The following is a 6,621-nucleotide window of genomic DNA, read 5'->3' as shown; positions in this document are numbered from 1 at the left end:
TGTTTTTGTGTCAGAAATATAAGCGCAGTTTATGTTGACACTATTGCATGAGGGACTGAATAGTAAAATAAACGCATTTCTTTCTGTGAAAGCCATTATGGATCAGTGTAAATTCATGAAGGAGAATGATGGATCACCCGCTTTTATTGCAATCCCATCGGCATTATTTTGGTTTATAAACAAATCTCAACTGAATGCTGGAATCTCACTCTCCTATTCAGAAGCCTTCAATGAAGCTTTAACCTGGTCAGACACTTACAGAGAAGAGTATTTAAGGAAACAAAGACAAGAGCTTGTTCAACTAGTTTGCATCTGTACTGATAAACAGCTGTGCTCTCACGAACCTCTCATTTAGAAAAAAACAAACAAAAATCAAAACAAAATACACATACATACAGGTCACGTTAGATTCCAGAGTCATTCACAGTCATGATTCCTATTGAACAAATAACTTTGTTTTCCACAGATTTGAGGCTCTGCATTTACATGTTAGAGTAATTTGAAACACTGTCCTGAGGGTTCAACTCTTGCCTTGTAAAGTACAGTGAATCTTTTATTCAATAGGTGTTTGGTATCACAGCTTGTGCCCACAGCAGGAACCTCTGTCCAAACACTAAAGAGGACAAATCCCTTCACTTCCTGTGTCAAAAGGTAAAATCTCTAAGGGAATTCACAATGGGACCTTAAAGGGATAGTTCACCCAAAAAGGAAAATTCTGACATTCACTCACCCTCATGTTGTTTCAAACACATATGAATTTATTTAGGACATTTTTGGCAGAATGACAGCCCCAGTGACCTTTGTCTTTCATTGCATAGAAGAAAGAAGCAATGAAAGTCAAAAGCCATGTTTCCACTCTCGGGCCAAATTAAAGGGTAAATGGTCTACACTAATATAGCGCCTTTTTAACGGTATTCAAAGCGCTTTACACTGTGACACATTCACCCATTCATACACACATTCATACACCAATGGCGCTAGCCTGCCATTGGGAGCAACTTGGGGTTCAGTGTCTTGCCCAAGGACACTTCGGCATGTGGAGTCATGTGGGCCAGGATTCAAACCACCAATCCTGCAACTAGTGGCCAACCCGCTCTACCAGCTGAGCCACAGCCACCCCAACAAAATTAGGGTGTGCAAGTGCTTGCAAGGGCCAGTTGCATTCCCACTGTCACTTTTGGGGCATCATCGCACCTCCTCTGGGCTTTCTCGTGGTTAACGGTCAATCGCCTTTGGCCTGCCAATTACACTTGGGCAAAAAAGGCCAACTGGAGATTGAGGCATGGTCAATGCCAAAGGTGCGGTTTAGTTGGTGTCAAGTAATAGTAATAGAAGTCAAAAGGAAGTCAGCACCAAGATACTCATTTCCGAATTTTTTTAATCTAGCTACCAGCTTACCTCAATAGATCAACGGAAAATGGAGAATAGTCAATAGTTTACAGTAGATGAAATCAGGTGTTTAATCTGATGAAAAGGCAACATCAGATCAGCAGCGTCTACTGAAACAAAGAGGAGATTAAAAAAATGTATTCTTGCCTAGTTGTGTATCCAGCCCACAGCGATACAGGTTCAGGAACATTTTAGGCACAGTAAAAATTAAGGGTGTATTAAGGGCGAGTTTTAGGGCAATGATGCGGGGCTATAGGCCCGATGGTGGGAACGAAGATTGATTTTGGTCTAGCGGCTCAAGGTCCAAGGCTATTGACCCTGGCTGACCAGTTGATAGCCCCAGCTCACACTGACCCAATGATGGAAAAGTGGCCAATGGTGACTGAGAAAAATATTCTTGCATAACACCTCTGTGTTCCACGAAATGCTCTGTACAGGTGATGCAATTTTTAAGCACAGATCAAAATAATTTGCACACCAAGCTCTCATTAGTCCTGCAGCTGAGGCTCAGCTAATAAGCATCGATGTAAGTGGATTTGGTAACTAGGCTATTGTTTATTTTTAACCGACTATGTTCAGTCCTGTACATGCTTTCTTAATCCGGTTTGATTTAGAATATTTGTTTACAGGTTGTAGTCGGTCTCTGATGCGACAGCAAAAGTTGAGGTGAGATATTCAGTGGCCCAACGTATCAGAAGTATTTAGCTACATACAATAAGTACAGTACACACCCTTAATGAGATCAGTCTTAAATAGTAGTGCGAGGTCAGTGTTGCAGATACATGCAAAAATACTCTTAAATTAAATCATCCACTGCTCTTTATCTTTACTGGATTTAGCATAAATCCATAAATCCTTTGGACTCAAGATGGCGCCGAGTATGGCTGCTGCGTTGCGAGCTCCGTTACAACACTGCGGTTTATTGTTTGTTTTGTTTACAGTTCTTTGTTTTTTTGTCTTGGATGTTGTCTGCCTTATTGTTTACGACAGACAAACGCTTTTGGACATTAGTTCTACAATCACACATCGAAAACCGGACTTCAAATTCCTTAATGCCGACCCGCTGTTTACAAACACGCCGGGCGGAGCCCTTTGTCTGTGCTGCTCGGCCGCTGAAACGCAGAAGGAAAAGAGGAAAACGAGCCGGCGTTCTCATCAGAGTAAGACGTCGTGCAAATCGACCCCGCTACCCAGTATACTACTGGCAAATGTTCAGTCTCTGGACAACAAACTCTGCGAGCTGAGAGCCGGATCTCTTTCCAACGAGAGCGAGGGACTGCTGCGCTATGTGCCTTACAGAAACCTGGCTGTCCACGGAGATTCCAGACTCGCCATCGAAATCACGGGCTTTTCCGCGCACCGAGCGGACAGAGCGAAAGACCTCTGGTAAAAGCAGAGGTGGTGGTGTATGTTTTATGATCAACAAATCATGGTGTGATCAGAGGAACGTACATTTCATCAAGTCTTTTTGCTCTCCTGATCTGGAATATCTCATGCTTCTGTGTCGACCATTCTGGCTGCCGAGGGAATTCACAGCGGTTATCATCACAGCTGTGTACATCCCCCGCAGTTTCGACACAGACCGGGCACTCAGGGAACTGTATGGGTGTATAAGTGAGCAGGAAACCGCAGCACCCTGAGGCTGCGCTCATTGTTGCCGGGACTTTAACAAAGCCAACTTCAAAGCAATCGCCCCAAAATACCACCAACACATAAAGTTCAACACACGAGGGGACCGGGTTTTGGATCATTGTTACTCTCCTTCCGGAAGGCTACAAATCCCTCCCCGCCCCCATTTGGCAATCGGACCATTCTTCCGTTTCTGCTTCTGCCCGCTTACAGGCAGAAACTGAAACAGGAAGCACCCACCCTCAGAACGATCCAGTGCTGGTCGGACCAATCAGACTCTGCGCTACAAGACTGTTTTGATCACGCTGACTGGGAGATGTTCCGTCCGCTTCTGATGACGACTATCGAGGTTTACGCTGACAGCGTAACGTGTTTCATCAGGAAGTGCGTAGAGGACGCTTGTTCCGACCAAAACTATACGGATATACCCCAACCAGAAACCATGGGTTAACGGCGATGTTCGCGCTGCACTCACCGCGCCGACCTCCGCTTTAATTCTCCTAACACGGAGGAGCCGTGAACAAGCCAGTTATGCCCTCCGTAACACTATCAGTGCAGCTAAACGCCAGTACAGGCACAAGCTTGAAGGCCAGTTCAACACCACTGACTCTAGAAGTATGTGGCAGGGAATTAACACAATCACGGACTACAAGCGGAATAAAGTCTCCGCCATGAACACCGCTGCATCTCTCCCGGACGTAACTTAATACATTTTATGCTCGCTTTGAGGACAGTAACACCGCCTCGCGGAGAGAGCACTCGCTGCTGACGCTACAGAGGTTGATTCACTCTCCGCCTCTGTTGTGGATGTAACCCGATCATTCCGACGGGTGAACATCCGTAAAGCCGCTGGTCCAGACGGCATTCGGCCGCGCCATCAGAGCGCGCGCGAATCAACTGGCTGGTGTTTTTACGGACATTTTCAATCTGTCCCTCTCCCTGTCTGTAGTCCCCACATGCTTCAAAAACATCAACCATTGTGCCTGTACCGAAGCAAGCTATAATCACATGCTTAAATGACTGGCGTCCTGTTGCTCTGACCCCCATCATCAGCAAATGCTTCGAGAGGTTAATCAGAGATCACATCTGCTCTGTTCTGCCCCCTCTTTGGACCCATTGCAGTTTGCCTACCGCAACAACCGCTCCACTGATGATGCCATTGCATCTACAATACACACTGCTCTCTCCCACCTGGAAAAAAGGAACACATATGTGAGAATGCTGTTTGTAGACTACAGCTCAGCATTCAACACCATAGTGCCCTCCAAGCTTGATGAGAAACTCCGGGCTCTGGGCTTAAACAGCTCGCTGTGCAGCTGGATCCTGGATTTCCTGTCAGGCAGACGTCAGGTGGTTAGAATGGGCAGCAACACCTCCTCATCACTGACCCTCAACACTGGAGCCCCGCAGGGCTGTGTTCTCAGCCCACTCCTGTATTCCCTGTACACACATGACTGTGTGGCAACACATAGCTCCAATGCCATCATTAAGTTTGCTGACCGATACGACGGTGGTAGGTCTGATCACTGACAATGATGAAAGAGCCTACAGAGAGGAGGTGCACACTCTGACACGCTGGTGTCAGGAGCACAACCTCTCCTCAACGCCAGTAAAACCAAGGAGCTTGTTGTGGACTTCAGGAAGAAAGACGGAGAACACAGCCCCATCACCATCAATGGAGCACCGGTGGAGAGAGTCAGCAGCTTCAAGTTCCTCGGTGTCCACATTACTGAGGAACTCACATGGTCCGTCCACACTGAGGCCGTTGTGAAGAAGGCTCACCAGCCTCTTCTTCCTGAGACGGCTGAGGAAGTTTGGAATGAACCACCACATCCTCACACGGTTCTACACCAGCACTGTAGAGAGCATCCTGACTGGCTGCATCACCGCCTGGTACGGCAATAGCACCGCGTACAACTGCAAAGCCCTGCAAAGGGTGGTGCGAACTGCCAGGAACATCATCGGAGGTGAGCTTCCTCCCTCCAGGACATATACACCAGGCGGTGTGTGAAAAAGCTCGGAGGATCATCAGAGACTCCAGTCACCCAAGTCATGGGCTGTTCTCACTGCTACCATCAGGCAGGCGGTATCGCAGCATCAGGACCCGCACCAGCCGACTACATGATAGCTTTTTCCCCAAGCAATCAGACTGTTGAACTCTTGATCTATCAGGATCAATAATTAGCACTGCACTTTATTAATCTATAATCTCACACTGGACTGTCAACATATTCTCCTCAATACAACTGCTATATATATATATATACACATATATATTTCATATACTCCCACTTATTGTATTGTATTGTATATTCTGTTCTATATTCTGCATTGTATATAATTATTGTGTTGTGTAAGTATGTGTACATCTGATTTGTAAATTGTTTTGTGTAAGTATGTGTACATTTGATATGTAAATTGTTTTGTGTAAGTATGTTGTTTATTGTAATTGGTATATGTCTCGTCACTGTCATGACTGCTATGTTGCTCGGAACTGCACACAAGAATTTCACCTACTGTTGCACTTGTGTACATGGTAGTGTGACAATAAAGTGATTTGATTTGATTTGATTTGATAAATGCATCTCACATTTGTAAACAAGGAGTTGACTGGAGAGGTAATAGCCAAAGGGCCCATTCACCATATTGTAGGGGCTTTTTCGTTTTCTCTTGTTGTTTACACATTTTAAACTGTCAAACCAACAAGGAGGCAAATTTTCAGTGATCTCTTCAGTCTGGTCAAGTTTGTCTTCATGCACTTTTTGCATACAGCTGCCATAAATAATCTGCAATAGTAACCTTGTCCTGCAGAACCGGAATGGTTTTATAGGGCCTATTCCAGCCTGGTTTCAAAACTGGTTTCAACTATGGCTAGGGCAAATTGCAAGTTTCCTGAGGAGAAAAAAAAAGTAATTTTTTACCATATCAGAGCAGATCTGAATAGCTACACTGAGAGTCACTGATAGTAAGAAGAAAGTCATAGAAGACATACACTGATCAGCCACAACATTAAAACCACTGACAGGTGAAGTGAATAACATTTATTATCTCATTACAATGGCACCTGACAAGGGGTGGGATATATTAGGGAGCAAGTGAACAGTTATATAATGAATTTCATGTATTGGGAGCAGGAAATATGGGCAAGCGTAAGGATCTGAGCAACTTTGACAAGGGCCAAATTGTGATGGCTAGACGACTGGGTCAGAGCATCTCCAAAATGGCAGGTCTTGTGGGGTATTCCAGGTATGCAGTAGTTAGTACATAAAAAGTGGTCCAAGGAAGGGCAAACGGTGAACCGGCGACAGGGTCATGGGCACCCAAGGCTCATTGATGCATGTGGTGAGTGAAGGCTAGCCTGTCTGGTCCGATCCAACAGAAGAGCTACTATAGCACAAATTACTAAAAAAAAACAGTAATACTGGCCATGATAGAAAGGTGTCAGAACACACAGTGCATCACAGCTTGCAGCGTATGGGGCTGCAGACTGGTCAGAGTGCCCATGCTGACCCCCGTCCACCGCCGAAATCACCTACAATGGGCATGTGAGCGACAGAACTGGACCATGGAGCAATGGATGAATTGTGGCCTGGTCTGATGGAT

This window comes from Xyrauchen texanus, chromosome 20 (assembly GCF_025860055.1).
Source record: "Xyrauchen texanus isolate HMW12.3.18 chromosome 20, RBS_HiC_50CHRs, whole genome shotgun sequence".
Taxonomy (NCBI): domain Eukaryota; kingdom Metazoa; phylum Chordata; class Actinopteri; order Cypriniformes; family Catostomidae; genus Xyrauchen; species Xyrauchen texanus.
The sequence above is the reverse complement of the archived record's forward strand: the minus strand, read 5'-3'. Positions refer to the sequence as shown.